Genomic DNA, 17,531 nt, shown 5'->3' with positions numbered 1-17,531 from the left:
CCATTATTTATTATTCCAGGATAGATATATGGAGCTACGGGTAACTACGGATTATATTTCTTGTTCGTTATATCGTAGGAGAATATAACACGCACACAGAGACTCCGAGGGACGTCTTCACGTTCGTTTGCACACGTACAGGCGAGCCATGAAATTGGAACCATTTGAGTACGATTGTGACCTTTTTCTCAATGTAAGAGTATCAAGCGCGCGTTCGCCCATTCATCCCCTTATAGCAGTAGACGCCAACAATGGGTTCTCAGTGACACCCTCCGTATGCGATAAAAGCAGCTTTCCATTCACCTAATCCATAATTACGTCGCTGACATGGGAGTCACGGATTCTCACAGGCGCATGATATCGCCATGATTTAATGCTCTTTTCTTTTTTTTTACTTTCTCTTTCTCTCTCTCTCTCTCTCTCTCTCTCTCATTCTCTCTCTTTTTATCCCTATATCTTTATTCGTTTTCCAAATTCGACGATCCATGACTCGGCCTTTTATTTCAAACGTCCGTGTCGTTCAATTTTCAATTTATCAGATATGTTCAAATGAATTATTTCGCTTATTAACTCGATGGAAAGCCGTGGTATAAGATGAGAGGAAAGAAAAGCCAGGACGAGTTCCAGAAGTTCGGTGAATTTCAGGCAAAGCGTAATTTGCTCCTTCTCTCTAGTTCTTTTGTTACCGCGAGTAATAAGTTGGCCTAAAGTTTTCTTTCACTCTCTACGTGGTAAGATCCGTGTGTGTCCATCTATATCTTCGAGTATATATGTTTCTCTCTCGCAAGACTTTCTTCCTTTTCCAACCATTCACCCTCTCTCTCCCTCCCTCTCTTTCTCTCTCTCTCTCTCTCTCTCTCTCTCTCTTTCTCATCTTCCTCTATTTCCGTCTCGCTCTCAGCCTCGCGTAAATAAGCGAGCGAGCTTTTTTTGCACAATATGTTGCGGGACCATTACTTAGCGTTGGAGAGAGGAGCAGCTTCCGTGTGCAGGGGAGGGTGGCTCTTACCTAAATAACCACTCAGTCACTTGCAGACCTAGACCGTAGAGAAGGGGCCGTCGTGGAGGAGAAGTGGGATGGGTGTGCGTGGGTGGCGTTGCCACTGCCGCTGGTGTCGATGCTGGTGGTGTTGGTGGTGTTGCCACTGCTGATGGTACTGCTGGTATTGGTGGTGCTCGATGCTAGCAGGGGATAGCCCCGTTACGTGATGTAAGAGCAACCAAGCATCCAGAAACCACCCCCGCCAGATTAACGAGACCATTCTCGGATTGATTTCTCGAGAAACGCTCGCCCGTTAACTTCGATACCCGCGCCACTATGGCCAAAGAGACTTCCGTTCGACGATCGATTAGAGAGAGAGAGAAAGAGAGAGAGAGAGAGAGAGAGAGAAAGGAATGAAGGGAAGAGAAAGATAGAACATCCTTGCTTTTACGCTCTTGCGTGGAAGATCGTGCGCAAGGAATCTCGTGAAAGATGGCGATCATGCGAGACGGCCTTCGATGAAAGAGAATAGGAGAGCCTTCTCTCTTTCTCCTTTTTTTTTTCTTGCTCTTTCCGCTTCGAAGGTGATCGATTAATATCCCCTTTACTTTTTTTTATTTATACCAATGCTAGAGTGGTACACCGTAATCGAATGCATCAATAATGGAGAGTACTACTCCGAACGTAAGAGTCTTAGCTGGACTTAATCGTAAGCGGCACTTGGCGTTCCGAATGTATTCGATTAAATGTTAATGAGAGCGAAGAGAAAAAGGTAGAGACATCGCTCTCTTTTTCTGCAGCAGTAGTGGTAGCGGTAGTGATAGTAGTTGTAGTAGTAATAGGTATACAAGGAAACCGCGTTCTGTACCTTCGCAAATGTGGCTGCTTTCTTTCTTTTTTTCCTTTTCTTTTTCTTGTTTCTTTTTCTTTGTTTCTTTCTTTCTTTTTTTTTTCTTTTTTTCTTTTCTTTTAGCGGACTAGTACGGGTAACGTGCGTCCTACGTTGAAACTTAATTGCAATTAAAACAGAAAGGTTCGAGGAACGTTCATTATGCTCGCCCTTTTCCGGCGATTCATAAAAACGTTGTTCTTCGACGTCGAGCACGTACTTTCGCACTAATTTTCTTCCTTTTTTTTTCTGTTTCTTTTTTTTTTCTTACCCTTCCCAACGAATTTTACAGTGCGGCGAACTAATTTTTACAAGTACCATCGTTCGCATCGGTTGTATCATTTGAGAAAAGACAAGGTTGAAGAGAAGGTGAATCGTGGTCGAATCTCGTTCCATAAGAACCTTCGTTCCTAGCGAGAAAGGGATAGCAGAAAGGGGGTCTATTCGCGATTCGTGCTTGTGCGGTTGGGTTCGCGATGGAGCGTAGAGCGAAACTCGGAAATCTCGATGCAGACTCCCGTTCTCGGTAGCGTACATAGAGAGTACGAGAGAGAAAATGAGAGAGCGAGAGAGAGCGCGCGAGAGAGAGAGAGAGAGAGAGAGGGAAAGGGAGAGAGAGAGAGAGATAGAAACAGACGGAGGTGGCAGCCGAGGCACGTAATGGCGTGTCGGAGTTAACCGGTTGATAACCATCGGTTATAATTAACTCTGGGCCAACCAGGGTACAAGCCAAGCCCGGTAACTGCCAGCCAGCACGTCGCCGCACCCCTCTCTTTAACCACCCTACTCCTTTCTACGTTACGTTCGCTTTCCTACCCTACGCAGAACGTCGTTGTCCCTTTGGTTGATTGTACAAGCCCTTCTCGATGTTGTTACTTTTCGTCTTTCGTTTGGCCAACATCTTCTCCTATTGAATAAAGCCAAATTGTAACTTTGATATATATATATATATATATATATATATATATATATATATATATATATGTTTTTGGTTTAGAATCATTAGGAACTTTGGAAAGCATTTCTTTTTTTTTTATTTTTTCCCTTCTTTTTTCTTTTTTTTTTTTTTAAGATTCAAGATGTTAAGTTCGAGAGTGCACTTTGACTTTAGCATCGAGAAACTTCTGACGGCATTGAAAAGAGCGATCTCTCTCGGAGAATCTCTCTTTGACTTTTACGAATGTTTTTACGGTTTAATCTTAGTGTCGGGAAACTATCTCGGAAGAATACATGTGCAACCGATAGGATAGGAAAACGCGTGGGAATGGAAATCAAAAGGGGAAGACGAGGAGGAGGTTGGCAAGTAGGTTTCAACCGAGCAAAGGACTCATCTTTAAAACAGGCATAATCATGGCGAAAGAAAGAATGAAAGAAAAAAAGAAAGGAAAAAAGAAAGGAAGAAAGAAAGAAAGAATGAAAGAAAGATAGATGGAGAGAGCAAAAGAGAAATACAGATGCTTCTCACGAGGTAAAGAGATCGTTCGAACCCTCGGCATCGAAGCATCCACTCGTAGCGCAGCTCGTGCAAGAGCTCATAATCTTGCTCTTCGTCTCCCTTACCAAACGATTCGAGACCATTCTCTCGATCCTCGATCAAACGGTTATGTACTCTCTATCTTTTTATCTCTCTCTCTCCTATATATATTTCTCTCTTTCTCTCTCTCTCTTCTATCTGTCCGTTTCAGCTGGTTACTTTAACGAAGCGAAACAAGCTAACCCCTTGCTAAAGAGGACCAATCTCAATCACTTTCCTCGACCGATTTCGTGATTTGCGCTAACGGGCGATAGAACATACGGAAGGTCGGTGGAATCGCATTCCTCTCTTTTTCCTGCTAGTAAGAAAAGGGAAGCAGAAGAAGAAGAAAAGGAGAGAGAGAGAGAGAAAGGGGTAAGATGATGTCGAAAGCCAAACTCGAACGCGGAACTTAGGCCGTGCGCAATCATCGCCTAGTCTTTTAATTTCCTATATCGTTAAGTATGTGTGTGCCCATGTTCGTTGGCTTGTGTGCGACAGCACGTAGAACGTGCGAGAAAGCAAGAGAGAAAGAGAGAGAGAGAGAGAGAAAGAGAGAGGTGGAGTTATTCGAGAGAACGGGAGAGCTGTGCGTTCGTGTGTGTTGAGAGAGAGAGAGAGAGAGAGAGAGAGAGAGAGAGAGAGAGAGAGAGAGAGAGAGAGAGAGAGAAGGACGGATAGAGACGAAGGGGTATCCGAGGGACGAAGGGAGAGTTCGCTCGTGCGCGAGGGTCGGTACGGAGTGGTAATTGGCTGTCAGGGCTTCCCAGTCCTACCAACCACCCAACAACCTCGAGAGATTGGTATCGCTTATAATTAACTTCTCCGTGCCACGAAGCCACCGATTCCGTTGGCGTCGACGAAAGAGAGTGTGTATGTACGCGTCCATGTACGTATATGTCTATGAGAGAAAGAGAGAAAGAGAGAAGAAAAGATCGTGAAGGCGTAGGATAGAAAGAGAAGGATAGAAAGAACGGTAACTCTGAGAAAGTATAGTACTAGGAGAGAGATGGCGAAAGACAGTGGTGGTAATACATAAGGGGTGCTTGCGCTAGTGGAGAGAAGGCGAAGAGCACGAACGTTTGGCTTTCGGTAAAAATCGTAAAGGCTGCCGCAGAGTGATATACGAGAGAGGAGATTACTACTGCGATGTATACGCTCAATAAGGAAATGCTGTTTCCACCGATGTACTACGTACATACTGAAATCCGCTCCCTAGAGAAAGCTCTAGCGTGCTTTTCGTTAAGTGCCTTAAATTCTACTCGGTGATGAGTCATCGCTAAAACGTAACACGTATCTTTTAAAATAATCCGATAGTATCTAACTCGTAGAAGCAACGTTTCGATGACATTAAAGTCGATCGACGGAAAACGGAACTCTTTATTATCGCTGTCTTCTCGATCTAAAGGATAGGTTGGCCGATGATTTGATGCCGAGAATTCTCGGCAACCCTTGGCGGTAACTAGTTTTCGAGCAGGTCGCCCCAATTAACGTTTCCACGTACCTATAGGACGCGCGTACACCTCTTTACTCCCTTGCTCTTCCTCGACAAGCTCGCGTTGTCTCCCTCGCACTCCGGTCACGTCCGTTATACTGGCTCGCGCCACGTAACGCGGCAGGTCTCACTAGCACCACCAACACAAACACTATCGCCAGGCAGCACCATTACGAGTACCAGTAACCAGCACCAACTCCCTTCCCGCCGAACGCCAAGTCTTGCAGAAACTTATAATTGCGAAAGGAGCCGGCAATTATAATTGCCTCCGGCCGTCTCCGACGGCTGTAATTATCCAAAAAGCTGTGGTAGCCGCGCACACGCCTACGCGAGCTGCGGGACGTAGAGGACACGGAGAACGAGGAGGAGAAGGAGAGGAGGAGGAGGAGGAGGCGGAGGAAGAAGAAGAGCGCGCGTTTCTCCCGAGGGATTCTGTCGGGGAAATAAATAGGCTTTGTTCTTTTTAATGGCGAGCTGGAAGAGGACCTTTCTTAAAAAGTTCGTATGAAAACTTTATGGAGGCAAACGTCTAGATGAGTACTTTTTCCTAAGATCGGCTGAGCTCCATGATAGATAGATAGAACTTGAAAACTCGAAAAGGTACAGGCCATGTGTGATAAATCCAAGAGAAATATATCACTTTATCAAGGTGTCCACATCAATGGATAACACACCAAGTCCATTATGCCAGATTTCTATGAACTTAATGTGTTTTTGATGTAGCCGGATTCAACGTAACAGCATTGTATTGTTTGCGTCAGTCTATACTCGTCGATAATTCGAAGGATCGTGTATAGGATCGAAATATCTTTTTTCTTTAGACTATTCAGCTTTTCCTTTGCTAGTTAAGAATAAAAAGAAGAAGAAGGGGAAGAAGAAAATCCGGATTCCCGAATGGACGCAGTAAAGCGTTGGGCAATGGCAAACGAACGATCGTATCGATGCACGGTTTCTCAAGCTCGCAAGTACGGGCAAGTACAAAGAGGCCGATAGTGGGGTTCACCCTTTCTAGCGCATCCAACCCTCCTTACGAGTGTAAGAGGTTTTAAGGGGGTAGACGAAGGCGCGGGCTGAGAGGGGAATTCAGCCGAAGGAGGGAATCGAGACTTCGGTCAATTAAGCCCAGGAAATTAGAGTTTTAATTACGCAGTCATTCAGAAAATTACATCGGGGCCGCGCAAAAGCTAGTTTTAGAATCGCTTTAGAGGTACGCGAGGAACTACGACTTCGTGTACGGATTTTCTAAAGGACTTGCTTTGTTCTCTTTTTTACTTTGCCTCTCTCTCTCTCTTTCTCTCTCCTTCTTTTTTTCTTTCTCTTTCTCCTTCAAATAAAATCTTGCAAAAGATCGACTAATCGTTTGCTAGTACTACGCATGCTCCGTCCAATCGAGCAAGATCAAACGACGTCTTTCGTCTTTCCGACACTTCAGATAGAAGTAAGAATGCTTTAGGAGAATAAAAAGAAGAGGGTGGAGAGGATGAGTGAAGGAGAGCGAGTCGCTTAAGAAACACTTCAGAAGAGTAAGAAGATGCAACGAGTACTTTGTGGTTGTTTCTGTTGAAAGAGAATCACATCGACTTCCAAGACATTACATCTTCCAAGTAACGGATGCTTCTATCTTCGAATCGGTGCATTGTCGATCGTCAGCGGCACGTTCATCGAGTGCTGGGTGTCATTTGATTCTTGAGCCAGGCTCAGACTGATTCCTAACGATTACTACTACTACTACTACTACTATTATTAACGGTAGTTACGTATCAACGTTGAAACGCAATAGTTGTAATTGATGCCTAACTCTACGTTACAATACCGTACGGTTCAAGCAAAGACGAATGCTAAAGAGAAAGCAAGAGAGAGAGAAAGAGAGAGAGAGAGAGAGAGAAGGGTGGAAGTAAAGGAACTCGTACAGAAGTGGAATGGAGTGGAGTGGAGTGTGAAGTGGAATCGAATAGGGTAGAATGCTGTAGAACGCTAGAGAGTTGAGCGAGAAGGTGCGTCTGTTCCACGTAGCGGGGGTTAAATCTAGTTACATGCTCGGTGACGGCTACTCGATAGGCCATACCACCACCGAGTGGTGGCAAACCGGCTCGTCGCTCTTCGACGTTCATTCGGGGTTTGCCGAACTGATATTACCGTTTCCAGGATCACCACTCGATATTCGATTCGAGGACGACGTTTCCTCCTCTGTTGGATGAGAGACTTCCCTCTTAGGGAATACATAGTTCTGTGTCATCGTGCTTGTTCTCTGTCTTTGCACGAAATTAGTCTACCCAGGAAGCTTCTTTTTTCGTTCGAGTCTCAAGAGAACTGATCATCGATCGATCATACGAGTGAAGGAGTCGCTGGAATTTCAAGAGGAGCGATCGTTAGCAAAGGGAGACAAGAAGGAAGTCCATGGTGGTTCGTCGAAGAGGAACATTAGGAGTTGAGATGATACAAAGAGGAGGAATGCCGAAGACCTGGCGAGACAAGAGAGAGAAAGAAAGAAAGAGAGAAGAAAGGAAAGAAAATTATCGCGAGAACGGTGGATAATGGAGAGCGTTAATTTTCCAAATGAAAACGAGGCATCCATCTTTGCCGAAATGCTTGCCTCTCGACACTTCAGCGACTCAGCCATTATCTCGCATAACGCATTACAGTAATGAATTAATTTTCAGCCAAGCACGTTTTTCTCTCTCTCTCTCTCTCTCTCTCTCTCTTTCTCGCTCCAGCTACGGGCTCTAAATCTTCTCAGTCGTTTCTCGATACAGTTCTTCAAACGTTTCCTAATCTTATCTAATCGTAATGGAGGACGTAATGGCGAGCTCGGTATCAACGATCAGCCATCCTTGTTTTTTTATTCGATCTTTCGAAATTGCGATTCTCTTTGACTTATCAAACGTTATCGTTCGCTTTAACATGCATTTAACGAACGTTGAAATATTTCGAACGAAACGTCGTGCACGTTTGCGAAACTAATGCATAATGTATTTCACATGTCCGCGCAATTACATTTATAATTACATCATTATTATACGCGCGCGTGAACTGGAATCTATTATATAGGAAGGCGTATATAGTGCGGATTGACAGGGTGAAAGATCAGAGTGCCGAATCGATATCTTCCTCCCTTCCTTCTTGTCGTTTTCTCATTCCTTCCTTCCTTCCTTCCTTCCTTCCTTCCTTCCTTCCTTCCGTCCTTCCTTCCTTCCTTCCACGCTTCCTTCATTTTCCGTCGCTGCTTCCTCCGTCCATTCTTGTTCTTTTCTCAAGTCCGCCAGGCTGCGCAAGGCGAGCTCGTTAACGTATTCATGGGTTTATGGGACAATTAACCCTTTGAGGGACAGTTTAATTACACAGAAGCGATTAAACATCTTAACGTATAAACACGTCGAGCTCGCGGCTGGTATGTGTGTACGAAACGCGCCGTGGCAGCCAGGGTGCGGCTGTTACCAATTAACATACTAATGACACGAGGTGCTTTTCAAGGGCCACTGTAACCGCCCGGCCTGCAAAAGCTTCTGAAGCGAGGTACATATACATATACATATGTATGTATGCATGGGATAACGTCGTCGAGTATACCTAAGTGCGCCGTCTACGTCTGCAAGCATTTTCGGTAGCGTACGCGGTTTCGGAAATTGTTGATGTAGTCGGCCAAAGAAAGAATTTTTAATTGTGGCCAAACATTTTCTACGATTCGCGAGAGAACACGTAGGTACGAGTATGCAACTCGATGCCGCGTTATTAAACCGGACGTTAGCGTAATTACTCATCAACCATTAATCAACATTGTTTTAGCAATTAGGAATTGCCGGGGGATTTAATTATTACAGCAATTAGCGCATAGTTCCATCGTTAATAACTTTCGCCGTTTCATCTAAACGTGATTTATTGCGATCAGGAAACTCGAGAGCGAAAGAATGGTATTGCTGTGTATTGCTGTGAGGTATAACGGTGAATAAATAGGCGACACGCCGATGAAAATGCACCGGTTAACTTCGATTCGACCGTTGAAGGTATTCGATTAATTAGAAGCTCGAAATATTGCTGTCCTCTATTTCTATTAAATATGGTATCGCGCATCTATAGGGTTGCTGGCGATACACACGTTGACGTTTGAAATTCGATATATCGACAGCAAAACGATACATTTCAACAGAGTCTCGATACGGGCGCAGCGATGTTTCTGATACATCGGACCGATCGCAAGTACTATTGAATATCGCTGATTGCCTGCTATGTAAACCGATTGCTACTTCGATTTCAATTTTCAATTCAATGTTTAGTTTTCGATCGTCCTTTGGTCAGTGGTATTAACTGGGGGGGAAAAAAAATCATTTGATCGTGTAGTTAATACAACTAGGAACAAAGTAAAATGATTCGTTGAGCTACCTGCTGTACGTTATATAGACAAACGTATGCCGTGTACGTACCTACCCGTTACATATACAGAATGTATAGGTAAACAGACGCGCGCGAGCGCGGAACGCAAGCCTCAGAAAAGTTGGATCAAATTTTAGCAACGTTTTTTCAACTCCCTCGGTCGTTGGGTGCGAAATTAAAAAGCAGCTATATATTTCGGTACGCGGCGAAAGCATTCCGTTTAAGTCTCTCTCTCTCTCTCTCTCTCTCTCTCTCTCGAACGCGCACACACACACACTCGGCAGCGATAGCCGAACTCAAGCGGATCGCGTTAAACGAATTTTAACTCGCCCGGTTTTCACTAGTAAGGCCACGGGCTACGGACCGTTTTCGATTTAATTAGCTAATTATATTGTTCATTTAATTAATATAATTGGAACGACTGGCGGTCGCATGCGCACGAGTCCTTCGTCGTTCCAGCTACCCCGCCGTTGGCCTGCAGTGCCGTATTTAATGACATCCATTAACGAACGTTTACATTAACCGTAATTATCGCTGTCTCTATGGATGCAAGACCGAGCGGCGCATGCCGTGGCACGAATTTCCAATGGCTAGACGGGAAAGAGTTTTTTTGCGTACGCCGATTATTGTGACGGGCATCTTTTATACGAACGATCGAAAAAGCTTTCAATCGTTTCGATTGAAACCTAATACTGCCACACGGAAATTTTCCTTCCTCCGGCATAAAAATTTACTCGTCGATCTATCTTTCTCCATCTGTCTCTCCTCTAATATTCCAGATCCGAGATTAAAGAGAGTATTTACCTATCTATCCGTAGGTATGAATATAAATCGGTACGTTTGTTCGAATCGATCGAACCGACCGATCGATTCCGATTAAAAAAGACGCGTCATTTTGGTGATACACTTTCGAACGCATCGAGCCGCGCGCGGCATCCATTCGAGTCGCGACGAACAGAGTCGAATATTGACGGAAACAACCGAGGGAGGACGAGTTGCGCGCGCACCTCGTCGACCGGGCGCTCGGCGGGTCTCGTGCCGCGCTCGTGTCCTTCCTTCTTATTCCGGTCTCGACCTTCGTCGCGGAAGGACGTTCTTTTTGAGCCGCGTTCATCGGCGTCGCGACGATAACGCCATCGTTGACATTGTGCGACGAGAGCGCGGACAAGAACACGACTCGAATACGATAAACCGAGGGGAAAGAAAGCTTTTAGTTACCAGCTCGTTATTGTTCTCGATATTTGGAAATAACTCTCGTGGAAATCGATCGAAGTCGTTCAACGTTAAAGTCGTCTAACCAGTGTCGGCACACGATATCACGAAAATTTCTCTGTCTCTTTCTCTCCCCTTCTCTTTCTATCGCTTGTGTTTCCCTTGAAAGAGCATAGTTACCGGCTTATCTCGAGTGTCGGATAAGTGTCCTTGCCTGAATTCCTGGAATCGTTTTCATCAACCGCCACAGGTGGACTCATTGAGGATTTTCGCTTTTGTGGATACTCTCTCCTTGCCTGCCACTGATGTGTAAGTTTTACATTTTATTATATATATCGCATTTTATTCTTTATCGTTACATGACCTTCTAACTTTAGCGATACCGATGTTATTTCTAACGTCGACATCAGGATACGAATCTTTCGGCGAAAACAAATCGTTTGTTTGTTTGTTTTTTTTTTTTTTTGTTTTTACTAGTAATACGACTTATTTCTCAGACATCTGTTATGTTTACGTTGTAAACATTAATTATTTCGCAGTATTTCTTTATTTATTCGGCGTTATTTTTTAATGAGCATTAATGCAGATGGCGGTAGTAGCGGCACTTTTTCAAAACGTTTTTATCTAACCTTTGTCCGAAAGATTCCGTATGAATTTCTTTGTTGTTAAAAAAGACGATCGGCTCGTCGATCGAGAGCGCCTTAAGGAAGTATCGACCTATGAAATTACAGGTCAAGATCATCAGGGAGTATCGTAACCGTATATAGATCGCATCGAGGATCTTGGAGGAGACTTGCACGCGCGCAATTACGCTTGATTTAACGAAAGCACGAAGAGAGAGAGAGAGAGAGAGAGAAGATATATTGCATTCTCGATAATATGCACTCCAGTCCCGTGTAATTTATTTTCGAGTGGCAATTACGTCTTTAGCGAAGGCATACGTTCTAGAACGAAACGAACTTTCATGTATGTAATATCCTTCGTAAAGAAAGAAAGAAAGAAAGAAAGAAAAAAAAAGTAAAAAGATGCAATCAACGATCAATTAATCGAGCAGCTTGTAGTATTTCTTGCAAAGTGAATGGAGTATAATAATACCTACTCTATACGCTTTTGCTTAACCTCTTAAGTAAAACGATAACCGCTTCCACCATCGATTTCTCGATCCGCTATTCTCGAAAAGGTTCTCCTTAGTATATTTCGTTAACTCGAAGAATCCACGAAGAGAGTCTCGTCGACCGGTCTTTGCGATGGTAAGGCGTTGTTTGTGCAAGGATCGCTCGCCTTAATGTTCACCGCGGCGAGAGCTGGCGAGGCATTAATTGGGGAGCGCCTTAATTGCCTGGGCGCATGCGATGACCGTTGTAATTGCCTGGACTAAGGTGCCGAGCGATGGCAGAAGGTGCGCGCGCGAGCACTCAGCCAGCATCTCTCCCCGTACATACATATACATGCGTATATACACGTACGTTTCCACGTATACGTACGTACGAATGTATCTACGTAGATCCTATGTATAAACGTATATATATGTATGCTTGTATGTATGGTACGTACGTATGTATCTATATATGTATTTGCGCTGGAACGGGGCTCGTATTTTGCGGGTTCTTCTAATGGAATCCAAGGTCATTCCGTAATTAACGCGCTTTAATTTATCGTCGAAACGTTAATTGCGCCGATTGCCGCTCGCCTTTCTCGAGGTGGGCGGAGAGAGAGAGAGAGAGAGAGAGAGAGAACGTTTGCGTCAGCCGAGAATCGTCTCTCTGTGAAACTTCCCCTCTGATGATTTATCGTATTCGACGATTTCGTATATCTATATAATGAACTCGAAATCGTTTTCGAAGCGATTTCTTCTTTTCCGATAAAAATCTTTCGAGTACCAGAGGTATTTGCTTCTTTCAATCTCTCTCCCTCCCTCCCTCTCTCTCTCTCTCTCTCTCTCTCTCTCTTTCTTTCGCTTTTTCTCTTTCGCTCTTTTCTTCGTAAAGAAGTACGAGAATTTTCAACGTTCGAGTTTTCACGTAGTCTCGACATTATCTCACACGATATACCTACATACAAGTTTATGCGTGTAGGTGTCTCCTTGAGAGATCGTCTCGAGGGACGCAAGCGAGAGAGAGAAAGAGAGGGAGAAAGAGAGAGAGAGAGAGAGAGAGAGAGAGAGAGAGAGAGAGAAGAGGGTTGGCGGGTCGAATTCGTGCGCTCGAAGGGGCGCGTCTTCCGATTGGTTTTTCGCTTCGGTGTACCGACTAGACTCAGTCAAGGTGGGAGTCGGAAGTCAATCTTCGCGGCCGGAAGTGGTCGCCATCCTACCGGAGCTACCATCTCTCTCTCTCTCTCTCTCTCTCTCTCTCTTTCTCTCTCTCTTTCTCTCTCTCTTTCTCTCTCTCTTTCTTTCTTTCTTTCTTTCTCTTTCTCTTTCTCTTTCTCTTTTCTTACGAAGAAGCAGCTTCTTTCGTTGGTGCCGTTTCTAACGCAAGTCGACGCTATCTTTTCCTACGGGAGTTGCTCGTCTTCTCCTCATTCTCTTCCTCCTCTTCCTTTACCTTCTCCTCCTCCATCTTCTCGTGATTCTACTGGTTCGCGTTCGTCCTCTCCCTCTGGACAAAGAACGCGCGCGCGCGCGCGCGAGAGAGAAAGAGAGAAAGAAAGTGTGTGCCGCCAACCCCTAAATGAAATCCTGAAATTAAAACCATATATTAACCTCACGGCGTCTCCTAAATTAAAAAACAACATTTTTACGAGCAAAGCTTAGGTACACTCTTGTCTGAAAAGAGAGAGAGGGAGAGAGAGAGAGAGAGAGAGGGAGGGAGGGAGAGAGATAGAGAGAGAGAGATAAGTAACGGGTAAGGGGTTACTTACACTTCGATATCTACCTCCCTTTCCCTTTCACTTCTCTTTCTTCGTTCCTGCGGACTACGGGCGACGCTCTATCGTTCGTAAATTGCGTTTTTAAATTCGTCGAGGGCTGAGAGCCTCGTGCCGTAGCGTCCGCGAGTATTTCCGAAACCTGTCGAACGTTCCAAAATCGAACGCGAATTTTCTATTCCCGATCTAGAGTTTCTAAATTATACGATATCGTTGGAAATCGATCGGAAATCGTAGATAAAAAAAAAAAAAGTGTCTTTAAGACACAAATCCGCGAGAATGAAAAGAAAAAGATATCGTGAATGGGGAGAGAGTAGCGTGGAGTGAAGGGTGACGGCAGGAAATGGTTGGAGAAGGGAAGGGGTGGGAGAAGGAGAAACGCTATTTATTTCGCACGATCGCTTGCCGTCGATTCGATGTTCTTACCTACGAGATAACACCGAGAATAAGATGAGGACAGAATGAGGCGAAGAAAGGAGACAGAGGATTGGGAAAACGAAAGGAGAAAGAGGTTAACGGATGTGAAAGTGGAAGGAAGGGTAGAAAGAGCCAGCTAGCAAACCGGATACGTTCTGGGCCGCATACTTTGGAAATACTACGGCCGAATCGAGTAAGGGTGTATAATGGAAGTTGAAATTGGTCGGCCCTGTCCCGGCTGGGCAAGCTCTTCTACCCGTATACGAGCGGCTATCGAGGGAAACGCATTCCATGCCAAAATTACTTCGCGCTGCGATCCGACGGGATATACAAGGTACCACTAGGATTGAGGTTAGCCTTTCGTGTCCTGGAAACGAAAGAAAAAGAAAGAAAGAAAGAAAAAAAAAGAAAAGAAATAAATAAATGTATCCTCGGAAGAACGTTCGAATTCATCGAATTCTCAATGTCACCTTGACGTTGCTTAAGACGGTCGCATATGTACGTCATAACAAGTCTCGTTGATTCCTCTCAAATCGATATTTTAAAGATCGTCGACATTAATTTCACCCTTAGAGAATAGGACGCCAAGAGAGAGAGAGAGAGAGAGAGGGGGGGAGAGATATTGGTAAGCCCCATGAAATATTCGCCAATCTGGGAGGCATCTATTTACCTATCCGGTTACTCATCCGGCTATCTATCCGTCCGACTGTACGCCTCTCTTTTTATCTCCCTCGTTGGCCGTCCTTGTCTTCTTTCGCCTCTGTTGGTTTCACATTTGTGGAGCGTTGATTAAAACCACTCGACGAACGTGGAAGGAGAGAAGAGATAACGAGAGAGGGAGCGATCCGTGAGGAGGAGGAGAGGAGAAGGAGAGAGAGAGAGAGAGAGAGAGAGAGAGAGAGAGAGGAGCGCTTTGATGGAGGGTGAGACGGAAGTGGGAGCGAGAGAGAAATAGGTTCGTATATACGGAGTTTAAGGTGCGTGTGGTTGGACGCGTGCTCGAGCGCGCAAATCGAACGCAAGCGCGAGGAGGAAGAAGGGGCAGAGGGATAGACGAGAAGGAGGAGGAACGAAATGAGGAGGAGAGAAGCAGAGTAGGAAAATAGGAGGAGGTGGAAGAGAAGGAGGACCAAGGCGTTGCTTGCTTAATTACTAAAAGCTAATCAATTCCGGGAGGAAGTAAAGTTTAAATTGCGAACTAAAGTATAGCCGGCTCCCGGACGTAGCCTTGCAAAGCGATATTACCGCGCGCGCTGCATTCTGCAATTAGCCCGTGGTAAGTCATTGAAAGCAAATTATGGGCGGAGCCCGTGAACGCAGCGTCCGTTTTCGCAGTTATGAAAATTTCCAAGGCGGCACACCCCGCTTGCACCGTCTAAAAGTCTCTGTCCTCGCGCTTTATATATATACGGCTACAAGTACGTACATATATAGATACGTGCGTGTATGTATTTATATCTACCTAGCTATATATTTAACAGAATAGAGATTAGGTGTTAATCGATTCGAAAGTCATCGGACACGATTGACCATATCCGCTTGGCCAAGTTCCGCAAGATTTTAGTTAAAATTCGATAGCCGATTCGAAATCATTCCTGCGTCATATCGTTTCTCCTCCTCGCGGCAATTCATTTTCTACGTCCGCTTCATTTTCCGTATACTTTTAGAACGTGTAACACACAACGTCAACGAATTCAAAACCCCCGCTTTCTGGGTCAGGAGGATTCATCGTGCATGAGCGATCAGAGAAAAACTTGAACGGGAGCGACACGTAAAACGTTTCTTTTGAGCCAGATCTTTTCTCGTTGCGGTCACATTTTCTTTTTACCAGCGAAGGTTAACGCTTTAGACATTGAATCTCGCGACTAGATATCGACTTCTCTCTCTCTCTCTCTCTCTCTCTCTCTCTCTCTCTCTCTCTCTCTCTCTCTCTCTCTATCCCTATCTCTCTGGGTCTCTTTCCTACTCCTTCGAATATTAACGAGTGCAAAGTTGAACGTCGAGTAAACTCCAGATGCGTTCTATTATAAACTTCGTAACCACTCGCTAAGCGAAAAGGCGATAGAACTACATCTTACTCATCACCTTATTCAAAATCCGAATCTTGAAAAGTAAGGCGACTTTGGAGTCTGAATCGAGTCGAGAAGAATGGAATCTGGCTGACTGTTAAGACGCGTTTTATGGCTATATCCGAGGACAAAAGTTTTACCCTCTCGTTGTAGGAGATCCAAGAGGGAAGAGGAGAAGGAGAAGGAAGGGAGAGAGAGAGAGAGAAGGAGGAAGAGGAGGACGGTAATGGGTTTATACGGCGATTACGATTCTGAATCTCTTCGGGCAAGTAGATACCTCTAGCTATCTACCTTATTTCGCGCTATCGAGAAAAATTAATTATCGATCGATCCGGCTAACCGAGAATCCTTTTAGAATATCCAAGGAGGGAGAGAGAGATCCGGGGGTACAACGAGATCGCAATTTCGACTTTCTCCAATCCGATTCGATTCGAACGGAATTACTATTCCCATAGTTTACATTAGCGCTCGTCAACATCGACGACGTCGTAGCGTGTCGAATAATCCGTACGTGTCTACGTACTCGACGTTATCTGCAAGAGGAAGTACTCGCCGACGGAAATGGAAGAGCAAAGAGGGATAAAGCGAGAAGAGAGAAAGAGAAAGACGAGAGCTCGGGGTAGTGGGTGGTGGGTGGTGGGTGGTAGATCACGTGGCTCGGATTGGAGGTGTACCGTATCACTGGAAACAAGCAATAAAATCAATGTCGTTTCCGGCGATTCAATTCGTAAGACACATCGCACAATTTCACATACAATTTTACGGGAGAACGAGTAGGAGTCCTATTTACTTCACGACTGTCCGCCGCCGTCCCGTTCGCCAACCCCGTCTCCTTTTTTCCTCCTTTTTTTTTTCTTGTTTCTTCCCTCCTTTTTTTTGCTTTTCTTTTTTTATTTTTTATTTCATTCTTTCATTCTCCTCTTCTCTCTTTCCCACGTTCGACAACATCTCCCTTTCTTTCTCCCATCCGTTCTCTATTATATCATCCTTGAAAACGCGCGTATCGCATTTGTTATCTACCTCGATATTGCTTCTTTTTCGATTCATCATAGAACATTGTTAATTCGATGAGAGGCGTAGATACTACGGCGGTCTTTCCGCAAACTCGAATAATATATAATCGTATGGCGTGCGAGAGCTCTGGCGAACGATATAGAGTAGCCTGGTAGAATTGTGTGTGTTGACTCGTTCGGTGTTCTCGCGCTCCCTCGATACGCGAATCTCGTTAGGATCGTATTAATTATACGAACGAAACCCAGCTCGTATTAATCGAACGTAAGGTTCGAATGCTGTGGTTATCGACAACGGTTATTAATTCTGCGGTGATAATCGATTACGTTGCGGTTAAGCGAATCGATTTTCAAGACTATACAACATCCCCATAACGTCTTATGTTAGGATTCGCCTAACGGAAAATCGTTTTATAAAGATCGATCGTCGTTTTTATGTAATTCGCAGTATATCGTTTCTTCCTTCTCCTCTTTTTTTCCCTTCTCTCTCTCTCTCTCTCTCTCTCTCTCTCTCTCTCTTTTTTACTCTCTATTTTATTTTTTATTCCAAATTAAACTCGATACACGGACACATAGCTGACCTACATACGAAATACTCGGAATTGGCTTCGCCCGGGCGAGGCTCGATTTATTTCATATACCTAGCAACCCTTCGCGTCGTCGACCCTTTTTCGATGATCGTCATGTTATCGAACGAATTCGTTGGTG

General features: G+C 44.6%; 1 protein-coding gene across 2 annotated transcripts in view; it reads left to right on the top strand.

Moving 5' to 3' along the window:
• The first annotated feature begins 10,315 nt into the window (after positions 1-10,315).
• The window catches only part of LOC122635207 (rhombotin-1-like), a 61,753-nt gene continuing 54,537 nt past the window's right edge, over positions 10,316-17,531 (top strand). For both annotated transcript variants that reach the window (XM_043825158.1, XM_043825156.1), the window contains exon 1: positions 10,316-10,768. The gene's annotated coding sequence lies outside the window, so the exon portion shown is untranslated. The remainder of the gene's footprint in view (positions 10,769-17,531) is intronic.

Source organism: Vespula pensylvanica, chromosome 17, assembly GCF_014466175.1.
Source record: "Vespula pensylvanica isolate Volc-1 chromosome 17, ASM1446617v1, whole genome shotgun sequence".
NCBI lineage: Eukaryota > Metazoa > Arthropoda > Insecta > Hymenoptera > Vespidae > Vespula > Vespula pensylvanica.
Note: the sequence above shows the minus strand (reverse complement) of the source record. Positions and strands in the feature narration are given on the sequence as shown.